The sequence below is a fragment of the Scardinius erythrophthalmus genome, assembly GCF_964197995.2.
Source record: "Scardinius erythrophthalmus genome assembly, chromosome: 1".
Taxonomy (NCBI): domain Eukaryota; kingdom Metazoa; phylum Chordata; class Actinopteri; order Cypriniformes; family Leuciscidae; genus Scardinius; species Scardinius erythrophthalmus.
Window position 1 is genome coordinate 57,001,081 of NC_138221.1, and position 24,087 is coordinate 57,025,167.

The following is a 24,087-nucleotide window of genomic DNA, read 5'->3' on the forward strand; positions in this document are numbered from 1 at the left end:
AAATCTCTATAAAGAATATTAATCACAGAAAAACATCACAAACAATAGAATGCTTTTAAATGGTATAATTAATAATGGTATAAATTTGGTATAAGTTAGAAAAATATATAAATCTCACTTAATTATTTGTGAGAGCCTGTTTTCCCTTATGAAAAATAAGTTTATTCAAGTGTTTATTCTATTAGTATACTTCTTTTAAACAAAAAATAAGAAAGTATAGCCTACTTTCATTCTACATTTTATATACTTCTCAAAAATATACTTTATGTACTTCTCAGAAATATACTTAAAATTACACTTAAGTGTACTTGACTTATACTGAGACAAAAATCCAAGTATATTTGGCCAGTACTTGTACTCAATCTTTTGATCAAGATATACTTAAAAGTATAATTACAGTTTTTTTTATTCGCTTTGGTACTATTTTCACAAGTAAGGTGTACATTTTCAAAACTCTTAGTACAAAAATCCAAACTGATCACACTAGTAACACAGCTAGTCATTCTTTCAAAACCTGATGTAATGCTTTCAGTCAGTTGCACATGTTTTCAGTCCACATAATCATAGTTTCAAACACAAGATTATTGTAATATGTAATGAGAACATTTGGTTTAATCACAGAAACACAACAGTATGATCTTCTTTCAATTTAGTACTTTTAACAATCAGCTCATTCAACAGCAAACAATGCAAGATACATATTTCAAATCACCGTTTTTGCTGAATTAATTACAGTAATACAGGCTATGCCACATTAGAAAATACACATGCATAACCTAACTTATGTAATTTTATCCATGTTTGTAATAGTATCTATCCAGTGTGTTATCAAAAGGTGGGCTGAAGCACAGCCATGATGTTCTGTGCTAGAACAGAGTTTGCTGGCAATGAATACAGTAAATGATTTTGACTATTTGACTGAATATACTGTAGTGGACCTTTACAGATGAAGGTTGAGTTACAGTAATCTAACTACAATGTCTCTACCATGTTTACAGTATCACATTGCGTACATACTGTAATGTAAAATGCTGTATTTGATGCCATCTGTCTCCCTTCTACTGATGCTTCTCTGATCAATCAAATGTTTTACAGTCATTGAATGTCTCCTCTCCCTTATACTCTATTCTGCTTTACAGTATTTGCACAAATGGCAAATTTCTCTGTATCTTTCTCTCTCTCTCTCACACACACACACACACACACACACACACACATGCGTGTTCACACACTTTGAACATGATGGAGGTTATTATCTATAAATCACTTATGTAAAAATAATTCATTACATTTGGTTTTCCATATCAGAAATTGCAAACAAGTTCTATAGAAACTGTATATAGAATCAATATCTATTGAAATCTATAGGTGTACCAAATGATTCATTGATTAACCATTAAGATCAGTTGGATTAAATACAGTTTTTTTTATTCGCTTTGGTACTATTTTCACAAGTAAGGTGTACATTTTCAAAACTCTTAGTACAAAAATCCAAACTGATCACACTAGTAACACAGCTAGTCATTCTTTCAAAATCTGATGTAATGCTTTCAGTCAGTTGCACATGTTTTCAGTCCACATAATCATTGTTTCAAACACAAGATTATTGTAATATGTAATGAGAACATTTGGTTTAATCACAGAAACACAACAGTATGATCTTCTTTCAATTTAGTACTTTTAACAATCAGCTCATTCAACAGCAAACAATGCAAGATACATATTTCAAATCACCGTTTTTGCTGAATTAATTACAGTAATACAGGCTATGCCACATTAGAAAATACACATGCATAACCTAACTTATGTAATTTTATCCATGTTTGTAATAGTATCTATCCAGTGTGTTATCAAAAGGTGTGCTGAAGCACAGCCATGATGTTCTGTGCTAGAACAGAGTTTGCTGGCAATGAATACAGTAAATGATTTTGACTATTTGACTGAATATACTGTAGTGGACCTTTACAGATGAAGGTTGAGTTACAGTAATCTAACTACAATGTCTCTACCATGTTTACAGTATCACATGGCGTACATACTGTAATGTAAAATGCTGTATTTGATGCCGTCTGTCTCCCTTCTACTGATGCATCTCTGATCAATCTGATGTTTTACAGTCATTGACTGTCTCCTCTCCCTTATACTCTATTCTGCTTTACAGTATTTGCACAAATGGCAAATTTCTCTGTATCTTTCTCTCTCTCTCACACACACACACACACACACACACACACACACACACACACACACACACACACACACACACACACACACACACACACACACACACACACACACACACACACACACACACACACACATGCGTGTTCACACACTTTGAACATGATGGAGGTTATTATCTATAAATCACTTATGTAAAAATAATTCATTACATTTGGTTTTCCATATCAGAAATTGCAAACAAGTTCTATAGAAACTGTATATAGAATCAATATCTATTGAAATCTATAGGTGTACCAAAAGATTCATTGATTAAACATTACTGTAAGATCAGTTGGATTAAATAATAGACAAATGTATTAAACTGAACAAGAAGAGATGCAAATCAAAAGTTTGGTAGTAAGAGCATTATGAAAGGCAGTTACTGTGAATGAAACATGTATGTAGATGAAACACTTATTTTGTGTTGTGGAAAGGATACTTTGTGATTTTGTGTATTGTACTAACACAATTGAAAACATAATGAAATGTTTGAAAAAAGTGCACTTTTGATGATCTGTTGTGATATTAGCACTAAGAGTTTGGAAAATGTACACCTAACTTGTGAAAATAGTGCCAAAGCGAATAAAAAAAACTGTAATAGACAAATGTATTAAACTGAACAAGAAGAGATGCAAATCAAAAGTTTGGTAGTAAGAGCTTTATGAAAGGCAGTTACTGAATGAAACATGTATGTAGATGAAACACTTATTTTGTGTTGTGGAAAGGATACTTTGTGATTTTGTGTATTGTACTAACACAATTGAAAACATAATGAAATGTTTGAAAAAAGTGCACTTTTGATGATCTGTTGTGATATTAGCACTAAGAGTTTGGAAAATGTACACCTAACTTGTGAAAATAGTACCAAAGCGAATAAAAAAAACTGTAAGTATTCAAAGTATACTTGGCTTGTAGTTGTGTTAACTATTTGATCGAGTAGTCTATTTAATATAAATTTACATATATTTTCATACAGTCTTCTGAAACTTACATCGTTTGAAAATATTGATTAGAATATTGATATAAAACAGATGTGTTTCTAATTCTGTCGTCATCTGTTTAGCTCGCCTCTGGCCTGCCTATATCAGATAAGCCGATGTGATTGGTGCAGCTCGGATACAAGGGCATATTTAATGATCATCATTACTCAACCCCAGAGTAACTCGCTGAGCAAATTCAATTTGTGCTCTCGCGAGAACTCTTGATTTCCAAGGTACTTTTCCCATAGACAGTAAGACTTTTCCCCACCATTGACTGCATTTTCCAGCTATCCATGTTTTCACTGTTATACGGTAGGGGGCGCTATATGACACATCTTCTAGTACAGAATCTCCGGATCAAAACACAGGAGAAGAAGAAGAAGCTGAAACAAGTGATAGAAAATGTAAAATAACGTGATTGTCAAACATTAAACAGTGTGTAAATCAAATCTGCTTAATATTACCAAATGAAATGAAGCGCAACCCATGAAGAGAAAACGACTGTGAAGCTTTGGGGGTGTTGGACTCGATCTACTCCATCTGTGTTTTGATCATCGCCTTGATCAGACTACATTTTCTCAACTTTTTTGTTTAAAATGTTGCCTTTCTTTATGAAACTTACTGACATTCAAGTGTTGATTAAAAAAGAATGCTTGAAGCTAATAAAATATTTTTTAAATTGAAGTACAGGTATTTTTCAAGTATAAAAAATAATATCTACATTTGAACATAGTAGTATACTGCAAGTGCAAAAATAATATATAAATAGTAAACTATAAGTATAATGTTATGTTCACTTAAAGAAAACTAACAATTATACTTGCAGTATAAACTACTAAACTAGTAGTTTACTGAGAGTACACTTCAGTGTGTACTTTCATAAACTAAAAAATGTACTACTTGTATTAAAATAGTAAACTACTAGTATACTTATAAGTTCACTTGTAGTACAGATGCATTACAAATGAGAAACCTAGTTGTGTACTTAGTTTACTACTCTTACACTTACAGTACACTTAAACGTATACTTTTATATACTAAAAGTGGGCCAATTTAGTCCCAAGCAGCACTGAAATAGTACACTTACAAGTTCACTACAAGTAGACATTGATATAGTATACTTACTACATAAAGTATACTTAAAAATATACTTGAACATTACTTAAGTATACTTCATAAAATGAACTTGAGGTATACTTCTTTTTCGTAAGGGTTCATTACTGTCCCTCTTTGCCTAACATGTTAGAAAAAGTGAGACAGTAGTTTCAGGTAAATTTTGATGGATTATGATCATTAATCATCATACTAATAAAAGCTAACGTGGCATTGCATGTCATGTGACCATTAGAGCCTGAATTTTTCTTGAAAGTCTAATTAGCTGAGCTGTAGCACAGACATGAGATGCATATAGTAGCCTATATGTGTTACCATGATTTACATGGTTTCATGCTGGACCAAGCAAGTCATTTGACCAATCTTGCGTACCCTGTTTCTCATTTTCCACAATCCCTGTATTGAGGAAAGCATTGACACTGTAATATTTTCAGCCAGAAAAAAAAAAAAAAAAAAAATCAAATGAAAAAGGCTTGATAAATGTAATGACTTAGATGATTAATTAGAAGAGGATGAAAATTAATTACTCGCTACCTTCTTGTGGGACCACTCTCAGAAATATAGTTTTATTAGTAAACCTCCTCAGCCTGTTAGAACGGAGCGTGCCGTCATCATTTCTAATCCCGAGACCCGATGATTTACCTCCTATTTACCTCTAACTATTAGTCAATTACCAGACTGTCTTCTGGACCAGACCTCTGAGTTAATGGGTTTGGATGAAGGCCAGGGTGAGATTTTTTTCAACACAGTCTAATGGGCTGTCTTGTGATGCATTTTTAATGCACCACACTGAGTGCAAACCTCCTTTGCCAGCTATTCAGGTATTTTTCTCGCATTGATTTTGCCTTCTCTTTTCCCCACTGTGCAAATTTTGTCGCATTGAATATGCATTCAGGTGCTTCTTTAAAGACCAACTCATTTTGAGGTTTTAATGCAGTGTGGGATCGTACCGAATGGTCTGTTCAATCTAACCCCTCTGGTTCTATTCGAACCGGTGTTTCCGGCATAGGAGGCAGGCACACTAACAAGGACGCAGTCTCTAGTGTGCCTCTTGATGCTAGGGGAGTGAGGTTTACTTGCACAGCTCTAATTAGATGGTCTCCGTTACACTCACCCCCCTAAACCTCACTCCCATCCGGGTCACGGCACCAATATATCCCCTTCGGTTCTACTCACCCCGCTATGAGCGGGGTTTCGAACCTGCACTTCCGGCATGGGTGGCGGATGCACTAACAAGACCGCAGTCTAAAGACCGCAGCATAAGGCTGTACGATTTTGGGGAAAAAATATAATAGCGATTTTTCTGGTTAAAATTACGATTTGTGACCCTGGACCACAAAACCAGTCACATGGGTAATTTTTTTTAAATTAAGGGTTTATACGTCATCTGAAGGCTGAATAAATAAGCTTTCCATTGATATGGTTTGTTAGGATAGGACAATATTTGGCAGAGATACAACTGAAACTGAAAATCTGGAATCTGAGGGTGCAATAAAATCGAAACATTGTGAAAATCGCCTTTTTTTCACAAAAGGAAATTTCAAACACTTGACTGACGATATAAAGTTAGTAAAAAGATGTTATCAAACGTTTGTTCAACAACAGGTTTATGCTTCGCATTACAAGTTTGGGAAGATGTTTGGTGCATGTTGCCTTTTCAAATTCACGTTATAAGTGACTCAAACTCCCAGTACTTTCAGAGATGGAGCAGCATTTACTACTGATCACAGAGACGCTCTTCACTAACATGCGGTGCATATATTTATTTAATTAAAAATAAAACAAATCGCAGCCTGTGCGATTTCATAATCGCACTAAGTCAAGAGCAGCCCTCAAAATCACAGAGGTGTCAGAGTTGATAACTTAATTTGCATGACCAGATGTTTCATTTCCGACATCGATTTGTATTTATTTGCATTTTCAATCTCAACCCTTTGATGAACAGTTGTGCAGCCCACCAATAACATTACACACAACAGTATGAACGTCCACTATAACCAATAATACAGGCACTCGGAGAACTCCAGCAATGACTGTGTTCATGCATGTGTATCGCAATTGCATTTAAATAACATTAATCATTTAGTTTTAGCTTCAATACTAATGGCAGTTTTTCACAGACACAGTTAATGCAAGGTCGTTTTGACGTGAATGTAATACACTTACAAAGCGTGGTATAAAAAGCTCCCATAATGGCTTTCCTGACATCTTATTGCTTTTTAAGAGTGGAGTGAAACAGTCGAGTAAAGATCTGTATTTTTAATCTACATATTGCTTTCATGTCCTCTCTTTCATCTCCGTCTCATTCCCTTTTCTCCCTTTCTCCACCTCTTCGCTCACTGGTTGTCTCCATCCGTTGCTCACATCTTTATTTCATTCCAATTTTCACCCAGCACGATGGAAATGGAGTGGGAGGGCTGGGGAGCTGGATAAGATGGAAGTGGTTGAGAGGAGAAAAAACTAAAACCCAATTTCAACAATAGCCCAAACCCCTGCCTCAGTGTCTACAGGAGGACGCACCAGCACACAATCAGCAAGTCCTGGAATTTTGTCTTCCACTGTAGGGACTTTTTTTTCTCTCACAGACGTCCTTGAAAACAAGGCAGACAAACAATGACTGGGGTGACTAAACAGTTGTGGCCCTTTTGCAAGCAGTATTTCAGTGAAAAGAAATATTCATTTACCACATGAAACATACCAATAATTTCATTTGGTGAAAAGCAAAAACCTTGTGAGGCACTTGTAGCTACAATGGAAGTGAACGTGGCCCGTTTTCAGAGGGTTTAATGCAGAAATGTGAAGATTAAAACGGCATAATATTGAATAATTATTATAACAACAATTTAAACTTTCATAAAAAAAATCACTTGCATTTATTTTTCTGTGAAATGTTGTGTATTATTTGAACTGTAAATGGCAAAAGAGATGTAAATTAACATATATATTACAAAAATATTGAATTAATATAATTATTTTAATTTTGCCTCACTAAAATGTTAACTCTATAGACTGGCCAAATTCATTTCCATTATAAGTGTTTCACTGTGACCCAGATTTATGTTTTTTAAAGGAGGGACCAGTCAAAAATGAATATAAATTGAGTTTAACCACTGAACCTTGAATATTCCTTTAAATTTAGTGAATTTCCCTCTCTGGGTTCCTTCTAGTGAGTCACTACTCGATTAGCTGTGTGCGTCCAACCCGTGGAGCCTGTCTGATGTGTATAGAAGGGATGGATTAAAACTGTTCTGTCCGTCCTGGTCAGATGGCATTACCTATCAGTGAATCAGACCCATCATCCCCTCAAATGACAGCAAATGACTGCGACGCTGTCAGGTATGAGCTCTAATCACACACGGCTCTCCGAGGCGAATGTAATCACACCCCGGCCACACTGCAACTCGGCAACTGGCTTAAAAACTGCCCTCTGACATCCACAGAAGACCTCTTCACAGAATATATTATATGGGAAAACCATTACGGTAATATCATGGTGTTCTTTGCAGTACTATGTGTATGATTATGTTAAAGTACGATGGTGGCCCCAAAAAGTACTTGAGCCACACTTAAAATGTCCTTTGACTAGATATTAGTGGACAAATCTGCAGACGAACAATGAACTTATCTCAGAAATAACTTTTCTTACCCATGTTTTGCGGCAATGTATCTACTGTTTGACTATTTAAAACCAAACTTTTTTTCTTTTCTTTTTTTTATGTAAAAAGGTTTCAAAAAACCTAATGCTTGTGTTTCTTTCTTTAAAGGAACACGCCGACTTTTTGGGACTTTAGCTTATTCACTGTATCCCCCAGAGTTAGATAAGTCCACGCCTACTCTTTTCATCTCCGTGCGTGCCGTAACTCTGTCTGACGCACCCACCGCTAGCCTAGCTTAGCACAAAGACTGGAGGTAAACGGCTCCAGCTAGCATACTGTTCCCAAAAAGTGACAAAATAACTCCAACATATTCCTATTTACATGTTGTGATTTGTATAGTCACAGCGTGTACAAATAACAAGGTCACATGAGACGCAGCCATCTTCTAACCATATACACACTGGGAACTATATTCTCAGAAGGCGAAGCACTGCTACTTGGGCGGAGGGATTTGCTCGCAGCACCTGAGAAGCCCTGTGGTGAGCATAGTATAAGTGGACAGAGCCATATCATTGGAACTCAATTGAGACAAGTGAAGCCCATTTTTAGCGAATTTGTAGGACTTCCGTTCCTGACGCGCAGACTCAAACCGACTCAAACAGAGCTTGACGACGTAGATGTGACGTGAGCAACCCGTCTGTCTTCTAGTAGCTGTGCCAAGAGAAATCTGAATCATTCCCTTCCAAATCTTGCAGAGACGGAGAGCGTGAGTAGGAGCTGTCCATGAGCTTGGAGCAGGAGAAACTTTTGTTAGGTATTCTGATTAATTATTTTGTAATTTTGCCTCCATGTCTCCCCGATTGCCTGCGAGCTTCTCCTCCCGTCCATACAGTAATCTCTCTACTGTGCGACAGAGAGTCGCGTGGTTATGACGCAATCGTTAGCCTATTTTTACAAAAACTGCTTCTACGGGGCCATAACATAAGCTACAAGGTAATGGAGCATTTTATACATTGTCGTGTTTCTTTAGAAATAAATAATGGACAAATGGAGTCTTCAAACGCCTCAGATGTAAAGCTATTCGCTGTCAAAGTGACGCCAAAATGAATGGGATTCAATGGGATGCTAACAGCAGGTGAAGTTCTGCTACAAGATGGTGGCACACGGCCAGCTTCAACTTCCGGTCGACTTCCTTCCCGCTTGGTGGTGAGGAGCAGAGAGTTCGCTCAGAGTTAGAGAAGTAGCAGTGCTTTGCCTTCTACAAACGAAATACACCAAGGTCCCACGACTTCAACGTCATCATCACTAATCTTCCGAGAACTCTTTCAGTTTTTATCTAAAAATATTTTTCCAGAACGTTTGAGTTTTTAAGCGAGGCTGTAAAAGCGGACTGAGTTTACCTGTTCGGCGTGATAACGTCTAATGTCCTCCACAGCCTCCATAGTCCCATTTAGCCACTTGTTAGCAACCGCCTTTTTCAAGACATGTACAGTAGCAGCTTCAAAAATTCACGAGTGGGGCAATACTGATATATTTTATGTCAAAACGTGAAAGTGTCTTGAGCTTGTGTTCACCACAGACATTATTTCAGCAACTTAACCAAAACCCATTCAAAAAACCCTTTGACTTTGGGACGATGGAACCTGAAGTGCTAAAAAAAGAACTCGTTTCCGCATTTTGGCCTACAAAGTGATGTCATACCTGCACCACTCTATAGTGAATGCACTATTCTGTTCACCGAACTTATTAAGAACATTTTTTTTAAACATGCAATGGCTTCAAAATGTATGTTTGAGGTGTGACTGTGTGTAACTTCTGTTGTAGAACAAAACATAAGTTTCCTAAAGTCATATACTCATATTAACCACAGACCTTATTTTTGTCATAACTGCTATGCTAAAACCCCAAAGGAAATTCCCGAGGGAACCCGTGGCTTAAAAATGCTAATTTTCTCCCAGGTTTATAAACTGAATGGCTCTATATAGCCCAATTATTTATTTTCCCTTCAAAATGTAGTTCATTCAGTCTTAAAGAGATATTTCACTCGGAAATTTAAATTCTGCCATTTACTCGTCAACCCTCGTGAGGTTCCATAAACAAACACACAAAATAAGATATTTCGAGAAATGCCTTTTCCCCCTTCTTTTTTGTCCATACAATGAAAATCAGTGATAACCAAAACTGCTTGGTTACATTCTTCAACATATCATCTTTTTTTGTGTTGCAGTCTGGAAAGAGTAAATGATGACAGCATTTTCATTTTGGTGTGAACTGTCCTTTAATACATTCAGTTCTTCTTGAGGAAAGGAACAAACAAAGTAGCAACATTCTAGAAATCACACATAAAGCAAGAACATTCGATAAATTAATTAACTGTGTAAAAACAAGACTGCGATCAAATAATAGCTTTCAATTTAAGTGAAAATTAAGAGATAAAAAAAAAAATACCTAGACTTTATAGAGAAACGTTTTGCTAAATAAAGACAGGCATTTAATGAATGTAACTGAGAAGCAGTTCTACAATTAGAGGCCAAGCACCGAAGGCCCCGATTCGATTGCACCATATGACGTCATTTTCCGTCATGAAAATTTGTCCGCCCTTTTGAATTCTCCGAAATACCTACTTTTTCAAACTCCTCCTAGGCCGTTTCTCCGATTTTCACGGAAATTTAATCAGATCATCTTCAGACCATGCCAACAAAAAGTTATGGAATTCATGACGATTCGTCAAACCGCTCTAGAATACCGTGCAAACTAATTTTACGTAGTGCTTGCAAAAACAGACGTAAGGCTGTATCTCTGCAACGCTTTAACGTATTTAGACAAAATTTGGTATATGTCATCACAAGCACGACCTGAGGCTACATGCTGCATTTTAGCGCAGTGCCACCTACTGGTCTGGAGATATGAAAAATGGCTATTTTTGCTTAACTTTAGAACGGTTTGTCCAACAATCATAAAAGTGGTCTCGTTAGATTCAGGATGTCAGGCCGACTCTTTGTAATTTAGAATTTTTCCATATTGACTATTTTAGGTGTCAGCCATTTTGAATTTTGTACAAAATGCTGTATTTTATGAATGCATGATCTTATCGTTACTAAACTCGGTATGGGTCATCAGTACGACCCTTGGTATTGGTCACAACCCTGGGTGTGGTTGACTGATTTTCACAGGCGTCATCTCATTAGGTTCCTGAATCGTTCCCGAGTCCAACAATACCAAACATGCTAGGTTTAGCCTTACGGTTTGTGTAGCGTTGTGATTTAGCGCTTAAAACATTTGCCAATATCTTCGAAACCGTTAGACCAATCGAGACGAAACCACTGTCAGAAGTTTGGAAACAAAGGTCGCTGGCTAAACGGCAATGCCCAAATGTCAAAATATTAATAGTAAGTGGCATAAAAATGCAAACAAAGTCAGGTGTGGGTCATTTTTTGTGTTTATACATATAAATGTCTATAACTTTAAATTAATCTTTAAATGTTTTTAATTGCTCCTTGCTGCAGTTGGTCTGACACTCCCAGCCATGTTGGCATGTCTTATCGTCTTCTTTGTGCTTGGCCCCGATAATGGCTGCTTGCAGCTATATTTAAATTCTATAATTATTTTATTCTCAGCTAAGATCAGTGGCTTTCTTTCTTTCTTTCTTTCTTTCTTTCTTTCTTTCTTTCTTTCTTTCTTTCTTTCTTTCTTTCTTTCTTTCTTTCTTTCTTTCTTTCTTTCTTTCTTTCTTTCTTTCTTTCTTTCTTTCGCTTCCAATTTCATTATATATACTGTAAATGCCCCTGGTGTATTTTACCCCAATATTAGTCATTAAAGCAACAAAAATGTATTTATACTTTATTAACTTCAGAAGCGTGTTATGCATATGGTGAATAATTGGAGAATGATGATTATAATAAATAATAATGTCAAATGTTAACAGGTCTAATCGTGGTCCTGATCCAAATCGATGGCATTTATACAAGTGTGGTGTAAACACTTTTAGGGGTCACAGTTTTAAAGTACTGCCACATTTATTTCTTTTTTTTTGCGGGCATGTACTGTGCCACAAGGCCAGTTGTTTGACCTGACCAGCTCTTCATGAATGTTCCAATGTCTTGAAAAATATTATTCCAGCCTAGTCACACCGCATTCATATGCACTGATCTACCGAGACTCCATTTTGAAATCAATATCCACCACCGGCTGTGGAACTGAGTAATAATATATTAGCAATGGAAATTCATATATCTTGTGTGTGCACTTTTTCCACTTTCCAGAGAGCTGAAAGTGTTGCCCAATACTGCCTGATTGGGAATAGATGCAATGATTGACAGGTCATAAGTAGAACGGCAGAAGAATCGCCCTACATTCACTTCTGCCGGACAAAGAGAATCAAACATCACATACTGAGAGTGAAGGTAAAGATTTCATTACAGAGTTAGACAATAACGAATCCAAAACAATAAAAAATTCATTCATCGTCAATTTTGCTTCTCTTAGACAATCTCAAGCGAATAAGAGCCAGAAGCACTTCACCAAGAGCTCTATGCTTTGTTACACCAATGCCAGAATTGCATATGATCAAAACGTGTTAACAATTTGTGCTCTTTGCTTGTAGGTCAAAAATGACCTTTTCTTTTTTTTTTTTATGAAATTAATGTACTATATTTTAATTTGATAATGTTTTTTTTATTTAATATTTTGTATTTTTAGGGGATTTTATGGTACTAAATTATATTTACATTGTATTTAAAATCCATTTATTCACTTTCTGAGCATAGACCTGATAATTAAATTTCCAACTTAAACTGTCGTAAAATCTTGAACGCTGTAGAACATTGATCTCTTTTCAAAGCCGACACTTGGCAGATTATTTAAAAAAGTTTTAAAACATTTTTTATGTTCATTGTTATTAAAAAATGCACAAAAATACTATTTTCAATTTTTATATGAAATATATATTTTCAAAAACACATTTTACTCTAAAACTGCATATCAAAACCATAAATCTAAACAAGTTGTGTTCCAAATTTGAGGGAACCAAACGTTCAGTACCAAACGTTTTCATTAGATGAAATTCGTCTCCCATTCATTTCCAATGTGGTCATTTTTGACCGCGAAGGAGCACAAGTGTGACTATTTTTTTCAGGACCATTTAACCTTAATGATGTACATGATTTTGTGTGTGTGTGTGTGTGTGTGTGTGTTTACATAGCAAGTGCCAAAACCTTTACTAAGTGTTGAACCATTCCGAGCAAGTAAAAAATTCGAAGAGCACCAGAGGGTTAACATGGTTATCATTTGTGTTTCACATACTAGGCACTTTATAGTATGTACTGCACGCTATTTCGCTCCAACTAATAGCCATTGTCCTGTTACAGATGTGCATTGCTTTGTTCAGCATATATAAAACCATCTGTTCTTTTTGTCCTTCGTCTTTTTGTTAATATCTCTCTCGTTTATTTCATTCTGAGTGGTTTGTATCTGTGCATTTGTTCCCTAGTTCGTTGTATATCTGCTTGTGTGTTTTGATTAGGCCTACGGTGTTGAATTACCTTCATTTGCTCGGATGGATTCTGATTCCAGTATATGTGATTTGGACTAAAACACTGTACTCGGATCCTTCAGATTGATTACATCTTGTGTTGTTTCCCGTGCATTGAAAAAATGGGCCAGTGAGCGAGAGCAGCCAGAAAAAAACATGAATAATTATGAGCCCCAGAGAAATGCTTGACCTTTGATTCATGACACACCAAATATTCAGGGTATAATTAGGAGATAAAAAATTTCAGAGCGGCAACCATGTCATTTTAATCCCAAATGCCCATCATAAATGATTCTCTCTTAATGATTAAAAAAAAAAATCTATGCTGCAAATGACACAAATACCATTTAAAATTACACAAAATAAAGACTCCATATTCATCCTCATTTGCTTATGTCAGATACATTAATCTCTTTATTATTTTACATATTTAAGTTAGATGAATATTCATTTCTCCTGAAGGTACAACATTCCAACTGTTGTAATTTACTTAAGGGTATTTGTTTACATACCGGCTATAAGACAGATGGAGAAGACCCTCATTTACTCACTCTCAGTCCACAGATGTAATATTTAGTGGAATTTTACAGACTTAAAGGAACATTTCCACCACAGTTGAAAATAATCTAGCATATTTTATTCTGACTGTGTACTCATCCAGTCTGTCTAGTGCACAGCCATTAAAACATAAATCAGTATTATAAATGATAGTACTTTCACATTTCATAAAGATTTCTTTTAGAAAAAGTGATAAATACAAAGTTTGGGTACCCTATGACACATCCGATTATATAAACATTTTTCAAATGATTGCAACTATTTTGGTTTCTGAATTAGAGAAAATATTAGTGTAATTGTTAAACATTTTGTCTTCTTGAAATACACACACGCACACACACACACACACATACATATATATATATATATATATATATATATATATATATATATATATAAATATATATATTTTTTTTTTCTGGTGTAGGCTAAGGGTACAGTCGGTCACGTTAGTAAAATTTTGCAAACAACAAAAATAAAGGGCCCTTGTCCATAGAGTGCAACAGTCGGGTCCTGGAAGTAAAAACTCTTTTTCACTTCCAACAAGGTTTTTAATCAATAGTATTTTTTTTTCCGTTGAAGCCGTCAGCCCGCATCAACTTAGTTTTAAAATAATTATGTTTTAGTGCTGGGCGGTATACCGGTTCATACCGAATACCAGTGTTTATTTTTGTTGTGAAATGAATTTTTAATATAAAATTGTATATTGCAATTGTATGCCGCTTGATCGGAACGAGGCGCGCCGCTGTTTGAGAGGGTCGCTTTTCACTGTTGCACTGGTGATGCACAGCTGTATATATTTTACAAAGCGTGACGGTGAAGATGGATAGGTTAAACTATAATTGATAGCTGTCAAATTATATTACAGTGTTTCCCATACATTGGTTCACAATATCAACACTGCCCGCCACAAATAGATTTTCCAAAAGGCTTTGACATCGTTGAATGAACATGAGCACTGCACGTTTCAAAGTCAAAACGCAGCGCAAGTGTTTTTACATGAACAGGGTTCCTTCCCACACCTTTAACTTCAAATTCAAAGACCGTTCAAGGACTTTCCAGGTCCAATACCCTCAAATTCAAGGACAAAATTGTTTTGTATTTATTTTTGGCCATATGAGATCTGATATTCTATTTGTCGTATTTCTGTTTTGCATAAAACTGAAGAATATTCGGTACATCCTATACTGTATCCTATCTGATATTAACTTTTGCATGGATTTTATTGAAAAGAGCTTAGGCTCAAGTAACCAGAAGTTTTAATATATTTGAATATGCTTTTAAAGGAGTAGTTCACTTTAAAATGAAAATTAGCCCATGATTTACTCACCCTCAAGCCATCCTAGGTGTATATGACTTTCTTTGATATGATTTTTTTTTTTTTTTTTACAATATTCACTCATGAGTCATGGCAGTAAAATAGGGCATTCTAAGTCAATCTACTGCAGTATTTCCTCTCTTAATCAGTAGAATATGTGGTTGACACCCAGTCATGCTTGAAAAATATCAGTCATATACCGTTATAATTTTGAAAAATACCGTGATATAAATTTTTGGTCATACTGCCCAGCACTATCAAGTTTTACGGCAGAATTTGCGGTAAAAAAAACTACATTACACATAATGCTGCACTGAAAATTACACCAATCAAGGAGTCGAAAGAAGCAAAATGTGTCAAAAGAGCTCTTTAGCTCCACCCACTCCCATGAAGCACTGCGAATGATGTAATCGAGTCGATCTCCCTTCTCTCTCTCTAAATATATACACACACACACACACACACACACATATATTATATATATATAGACAATATCTTTACGTGGGGTTTCAGTCAGGGCCTTCAGTAATGATCTCAAGGGCACTAATGCACTCTATTGTCAATAGTATATTGATGTATAAAGCACATTCATACCATGCAGCTTTCTGTTGATCAATGCAGAAAATTCCAATCGATCGCATTCTTATTGTGAAGACTTTATTTCGTCTGCAATAAATGTGACCGCAACTTAAGTGTCTAAAACATTCTACATTAGCAGCAACTCATGCAAACTTAATTAAATGCCACAATTGACATAAGAATGATTTTACAAATGATTTCCATTTGCTAGTGTTTCATGAACAAGGCCAATGAAGCACACGAGAGGCTCTACCAACACAGTTGATTCCTATTGAGTTTTAGATTAGAGTAACTTTATTGTACATTCTGTTTGTCACACAGCGGAAATACGTCTTTGACACTGGTGTCAAGCATACATAAATACATACAGAATTACACTATCCACATCATTCCTAAGATATTTCCAAACATCTGACTGAAATATACTTTGTGTTTATAAATTAGCTATACTTTGCAATTGACATTACTATTTAAAAAAATTATAATAATCACTACGTGTTCTGAGATTACCTTCTCTTTGAATGATACATGCTGCTCTGCTTACTATTTTTGGAATAGCATTGGGATTCGCTTTGGGGGAGAGCTTATAAATGTTGCAGATCAGGTTTTGGAACAGAGCAAATGCCTTTGTGTGTCTTTTAATTTAAGAAGGCCACCACTGAATGAGAGACCTGGAATAGATGGTCCACAAGAGACTGTGTTCTGAAAAAGACCGAAAAGACAAATTTCAGACAAAGCTATAATATAATCACAGTAGCAGAGCACAGAACTGTTATGTTTGCTATGCTAACAAGACTTTTGAAATGTGTTTTTTAGTCTGATATTATATAAATTTGTTTTGCAGTTCTAGGTAAACTGTTAATAATATAACATAATAATATAACAAACACACACGTTGCTACACTGGTAAAGTATATTCTACCCCCTAACCATCACAGTAAACTTTCTGCATTTTTACATTTTCAAAAAACATCACTTAGTATGATTTATAATGTGATTTCCTCATAGGGACCAAAAAAACGTCCTCACAAGGACAAGGATTTTTATTTGCCCTTTTTTACCGTACACTTGGGATCCACAGAACATACTATTTATTTATATTATAATAATATGCCTTATATTCAGACCAACCAATGGCTCATTCAGTTGATTTAATGTTTTAATAAAGTAAAGATAATATGATGAAGTCATTTGAAGTTTTATTTGATTGGGACAGAACCAAACGTGTTGCTGTTGGTGACTTTTTAAAATGAGTACTATTTGAACAAGTTTGTTCCATCCATACATCGCCTCTTCAGGCAAATACCTCCTATATACAATACCATTTCAAAACATCCATCCATCCCTCCCTACCTCCATCCATCCATTCCTCCCTCCATCCACCACAAATAACTCCTATATAGACTGCTATTCAAAAGTTTGTGGTCAGATTTTTTTTTAAATCATTTTAAAACATTTGTATGCTCACCAAGTCTGCATTTATTTGATCAAAAATACAGTAAAAAGAAAAATATATTTTATAAGTTTTTTTTATTAAAATTTAAAGTATTTAAATGTAATTATATCTGTGATGGTAAAGCTAAATTTTCATCATCATTACTCCAGTCTTCAGTGTCACATGATCCTTCAGAAATCATTCGAATATGATGATTCTGATTATTATCAGTGTTGAAAACATTGTGCTGCTTAATATTTTTGTGGAAACTTTAACAAACATAACGTTCTTTAACGAACAGAAAGTTCAAAAGAACAGCATTTATTTAAAACAGTTTTTTTCGTAACATTATAAACGTCGTTACTGTCACTTTTGACCAATTTAACGCATGCAAACTGAATAAAAGTATTCATTTCTTTCTTTAAAAAAAAATAAAAATAAAAATAATACTGACCCCAAACTTTTGAACAGTAGTGTAATAAACACATATAAATCCATTCTCCCGGGTATACTTACAAACAAACATTCGAATACACATGCCACACATGGCGACCACGCTGGCGATGTTGAGCGCTCGGCCGCACTCCGGACTCATCAGGCAGTTTTTGGTGCTTATGCAACACCTGCAGCAACAGCCCTGAGTCTTATCAGGCGAGCTCTGGTTAGTGTTGCTCGTGTGCTGCTGGGTAATAACTTCTTCATAGGACGGTGGTGGTCTCTTGTATTCCTCCTCCATGGCTAGTCTCTTGGATCGGGCTTGAGGGAGGATGAGAGAGTTACGCTGGGACTAAGAGATGCGGAAAATCAATCGATGCTAATTACGTTCTAGTATCTGAGAGCATGGTTTCTTTGTCATTAACTGATATGGAAATAAATCGATGCTCTATGGAGCAATAATAAAAGTTAGATACGAACGTGACGGATTTTTTTTTGTTTTAAATTCGGTGATTACCTACGGTGTCCGAGAGAGCTCAACGCGCTGCAACTGAAGAAAACACATGCAAATAGAGAAACACCCGCAAATTAAGAAAACATCTTCATTAATTTTGCAACACACGTGTGCTCCAAATACACACAACACAACCAAATACAGAAACGCGCAGCAAAAGTTCACAACCAAACACAGAAACAGAAAATGCAAATAGCACTGACCACAACGGAAAGTTTCCAGGGGACGTCAATAAGTGACGAACCCGGCTGGAACATGCTTATATAGCTCAATGTCTACTTTTATTTCATTTTATTTTATTTTATTTAAAACATTTTTTTTATCACAAAACATACAGAGATTGCATGTTTATGCCATACAACTTTGTATACTATACACAAAATGTATTAACAATATGTTCAATGTCATCAGAATACAAATGAGAAGAGTTAACAAAGAGCTGAAAAAAGACAAAATAAAAAAGGATAGAGGAAAAAGAACACGAGGGTAAGATATTAATCTATAGGCTACATCAGTTACATTGTACAATTTTTGTCATGTTGTGTTTAAATAAGTTTCATAAATGTTAGGTAATGCCAGTCCAAAGATGAGACGGCAAGTTTTAAAGTTGAGAGACGCACACACAGATATTTAACGCATATTTTAAAAACTATTTTTGTGTAAAATGTATATTTATTTGCAAGTTATGTTAACAGCAATAATAAGAAATGTCTGTCGTAAGAACAGCTATTCAGCTGATGGACACCGTGCTGCGTTGTCATGAAAACATCCCAGGTGAAAATAATGAGGAAATGACGTTGTCTTTCATTGCTCCCTTTATCAAGTGCGTTCCCAACGGTTACATAATGGCACACTAGTGGCTCGCTCCAAAGTCCCCACTTCAAGGGCTCTGCCCTTCAAAGGGAGTAGGGCATAGGGATGCTCACTTCCATTTGGAATTTTCCCCTTTTGAGCAATAAGCATGTCCCAGCCGGGTTCATCACTTATTGGGGTCCCCTGGAAACATTTCTGTTGTGGTCTGCTATTTGCGGCCCGTTTCTGTATTTGGTTGACATCAGGTCAAACCTGATGAAGATGTTTTCTTAATTTGCGGGTGTTTTCCTATTTGCATGTGTTTTCTTCAGGTGCAGCGCGTTGAGCTCTCTCGGCCACCGTGGATTACTTAAATGGGAACAATAAGTGACATAGTTGTGAAATGAATGTGTTAAGCTCAGCCCTGCTGCTCAAGGGCAAAATACCAGCACAATCATTCACAAAGCATCGAGTTCCTCCTAGTCATCTGTTTTTCTTTCACAGACTCAAAGCTTAGAGCTCCTTAAGATGTAGAACGGGGGAGGACACTTTTATTACACAAAACTTTTCACACAAAACAAAATCAGTTCCAATCAAATAATTTACCCTAGGACTAGGCTGCGAGCGACGAATATGTTTCAGATGACTCAAATTATCAGAGAACAACTGCCATTTCAATTCAATGTACCTTTTTCAAGCGCCTTCAGACGTTTAGAATCTTCTTTCTCCTTCAGTCCCACTTCTGGTTTTTTTTCTTCACGAAATTGAGAAGAAATTAAAATCCTCAATCACTGCACTGCCACAAAAAGAGAAAAGAGCATAGAAAAGACATTCTCTGCTTCTCAGACGATCTTGTTTACCCGCTTTGTTCCTGCTGTCCTCTTTTCGCCTTTTAAAAATCAAGCTAAAAAGTCCATTTTAAAAAGTTAATTCAAAATTACCTTAGTTGTCTTGCTTGTGATGTTGACGGGTCTGGTCTGATGTACACCTGGGTGGATTCCTAAATATAAATACTGCACCTCTGTGACGGCGTGTTCCACAGGGCGTGTAAATCAAGTTTTTCCTGCCTGTCCCCTGAGAGCCAGTCATTCTAGAGCGTACCTGTTGTTTTGCATGAGTGTTTTCACTCCTGAACAGTTTTACTTTTACTTAATAGCTTCTGTTATTTTCCCCTAGGATTCTTTGATGAACAGAAAGTTTAAATAATCTTTTGTTAGTTCTGGTCCTTGAATCTGATTGGCTGAGAGGCCTTCCAGTAGTGCTGCCGGTTTGAGAGTCAGTCGTTCCTGAGAATTTATTTATTTTTGCATGAGTGTACAATTGTTTTCACTTTTGAATAGATCTTCTAGATAGATTTCACAGATGACACTTTTTGATAATTCACAGAATCAGTTGTATTTTATTTATTTATTTGGGCTACAATATACAGTATTCATTGTGCAATACAAATAGTGCATTCCTGTATACACATTGCATCATGGGCTACAAATGCACTGTAGAAAAAAAAAACAAAAAACATTTCCTTCATAGTTTTTAGTCCCTTGCTGTACAAAAAATGGCATCATAAAGTAGGAAACAAGTCTTCATCCAACCCATCAGCTTCCATTACGCACATCATGTGATCTAAACCAGTTGGACTCCTTGAGAACCTACAGGTCAAGAAATAATAATGAAAAAAAAAACATGACAGTAACTTTTGATAACACACTCATTTTACTTGCACGCACACACACACACACACACACACACACGCTGGTCATGTGTGTGATGCGTGTGATGCTGGCCAATAGTGAGCCTACGTTCTGATGTACAACCAAGAAGCGTTGCGCTGTTACACTACGTGAACTCACTCAGCGCTGTTACACTACGTGAACTCACTCAGAGGCCCACATAGAAGAAAACTAATAGTTGAATAAAGTCGTTATTTTTTTTGTTTTTGCGCACAAAAAGTATTCTCGTCGCTTGATAAACTTATGGTTGAGCCACTGTGGTCACTTGGACTATTTTAACAATGTCTTTACTAACTTTTCTGGACCGGCAGATATATCTATTACCTAGCAGTCTACGAAGGAGTGAGCCAGCTCTCAGATTTCATCAAAAATATCTTGTGTTCTGAAGATGAATGAAAGTCTTACGGGGTTGGAACAACATGAGGGTGAGTAATTACTGACAGAATTTTCATTTTTGGGTGAACTAACCCTTTAAGATTAACTTGGTATCACTTTTTAAGGTTTCATTAATATTTACAAGAATACCCTTGTGACGAAAAGTGGGCCTACACATTGGAATATCTTTTTAAAAAAAGAGTAGGCCTACTTATTATGAAAATAATATACCTTAAAAAAATATACTTAAGTGCAAATTGAACGCAACACTTAATTGCATGTTAAATTATGTATTATAATTGACATTTTTTATTACTTTTATTATTTAATGTATTTTACTTGACTGTTTAGTGTGACTGTAACATGAATAATGTTAAAACCAAAAGTTGAATCTGTTATAGTTAATGACTGTAAACAAACAATGAACAAATCATTAACTATAGTGGTGTAACAATATATCGTGTCACAATATATCGCGATACAAAAATGCAACATGTATCGTGGATAGTTCACCCAAAATCAAAATTACTGTGTGAGAAAACAAATCTAGTTTTCAAAGTTTTTGTGTCAGTACAACATTAAACTACTATATATAATGGTGGATATAATGTATAATAATGCAATGGGGGAGTATTTGTGGGTCCTGATAATGCCAAAATGTCTTATGTTACCAGGTAAAATGTGGCCTACATTATTTTAAATATATCTAGTCCGTGACAGAGTGCAAGCATATTCATCTAAAATAATTATATTTTCAGCTTCAGAACCATGAATATTTTTATTCTGGTGTCACCATTGTCCTGTGCATTGGGTTACCAGCACCAAGTCCAAGCCTATTCATTTTCACACCCACAATGTAATACCAAATTTAGCATTTGAATCAACGGTTAATTTTTTGTTAACCTTTTCTTTGAGTATTGCATTGAGTTTAGTATCGTGATATGTATCGAATCGTGACATGAGGGTATAGTTACACCCCTAATTATCTAACATTAACAAAGATTATTAAAAATATTGCCCATTGTTAGTTCATGCAGCTAATTCATCAACAAATATTCCCAAATGAGACCTTATTGTAAAGTGTTACCAATAACTTTATGAGATTACATGGAAAAATCTCCCAGTGGAGCGCTGGCATTTGGAAACAAATCACGGCAACGTACAGGTTAAAACTGCACATTTGTTACTCCTACCTTCTCTTGGTTTCTGTGTAGATCTGGGCTGCTCGGTGACCAGAACGCCAGCGCAGGAGTCGGCCATCCTGGTGCACCAGAAACACAGAGTGTATCGGCAGTCGTCCGAGCAGATGAGACAGAAGCAGTCCAGACAGAACTGACAGCACAGGTTACAGCAGCGGTCCACACAGGGCTCGTCCACGTGACAGACACAAAGACAGTCGTCCCCACAGCTTTCCCTGCACTGAGGGCAAGGGCCAGGCATTACACAGCAGCTCAGTCCCATGTCTGCTTCAGTTAAACAATCTCTGCTGCTCATCCCAAATATGAACCCCAAAAATATGTCGTAATGAGTGCGTTTGTGACTGCGTCATTAGGAGACCGCGTGAAAACGCCAATTTTCCTGCTAATTTGAACTTTCCATGTGCTGAAGAAAGGGACGACAGGCTGTGTTTGTTAGCAGTGAGCTATATGCCTCAGGGTGGCCCGGACCGCCCCTCCTTCTTTGCTGAGTCAATTATTAGACAGGGTCCTGTGATTAGCAGCCCAACAGAGAACAGTGTTGGGTCTGTCTCCCCTCAGGACGACTGTGAATGGGCTTGCAAAAGAGTCTTCTGGGAATTCTGTGTTCAAGCAAAATGTGCGTGAATAAATTCACTAAATGTCCGGCTTTTAGCAAATGTAGCGTAATAACCCGCAGGAGACGTCACATTTGAACCAGTCTACATGGGCCCGCTTTATCTTATCACAAGCAAGGGTGAGATAATGACGACTAGGGGGACATTTATTCACCTTAAGCACAGAACAATGTCAGGGAAATGGAGTATGGGACGTTAGACACGTTTTCAAATCCCAGCTCCACTTTTTTTTTATTGTTGGTCTATTTAAACTAAGTTGACTCACTCAAAGTTGTGGTTTCAAGGTGAGGATAATTAAATTTTTAGTGCGTAATATAACAACAATAAAACCTCAAGTAGAGTATAAAGTTTTCTGTATCAGCCAAGGTTTTGAAAAACCAACTTTCTGTACAGTTCATTCGATTTCTAAGTTAATAAATCTGACATTGAATTAATACACATTCTTTACAGAGTGAAGGACATTTTTTTTTTTATTCTTTAGATTACCATCCAAATCGACTTATGTTGCATTCAATTTATACATTTATCAGTTCATGCTTTCCCATGGGAATCGAAGCCTTGATGTTGCTAAAATATTAGTGAGAACAGAGTCAATGCTTCTCATTAGATTCCACAATATAACTGTGCAATATCAAGACTAGATCCTTGTGAAAAAGTACACTTTAGCATACTTTTAAAAAGAGAACATATTATGTAAATAATAGACTTAAGGGCGAACTGAATGTAATGTTTTCAGACATGTGTTAATTGCTATTAAGTGAAAATGTATTATAGTTTAACTGATATTAAATGCAATTAGTCGAACTTAAGAGTACTTTTTTGACCGTGTGTTAAGTGTGTTAAGAAACAGTAATGAAAGTCTTTAAGTGCACATTAGTGGGCTTTTAATTAATATTAGATTATTTGCAAGTACAGTTTTTTATATATATATATATATATATACGTTTACACTACAATGCACATTAAATACAATTAAGCACACTTTTACACAAGGGGCAGTTCTTCTCACATCACCCCACACCAGTAGATTTTGGCTTTATTAAATCAAACACGTGAACATATTTTAACCAAATATAACTAAGATAGTGTTGTCAAA

At 36.0% G+C, this 24,087-nt stretch overlaps 1 long non-coding RNA gene across 2 annotated transcripts; it reads right to left on the reverse strand.

Moving 5' to 3' along the window:
• Positions 1-15,954: 15,954 nt before the first annotated feature.
• Positions 15,955-20,055, reverse strand: LOC308700693. Of its 2 annotated transcripts, XR_014031336.1 has the most exons (4): positions 20,015-20,055; positions 19,762-19,827; positions 17,849-18,088; positions 15,955-16,599 (listed from the first exon to the last, which is right to left on the reverse strand). It is a non-coding gene; the product is annotated as an uncharacterized lncRNA (long non-coding RNA). The 2 variants fall into 2 exon arrangements; XR_014031337.1 differs by lacking the exon at positions 20,015-20,055 and having other exon boundaries at positions 19,762-19,871.
• Between the last annotated feature and the right edge of the window lie 4,032 nt (positions 20,056-24,087).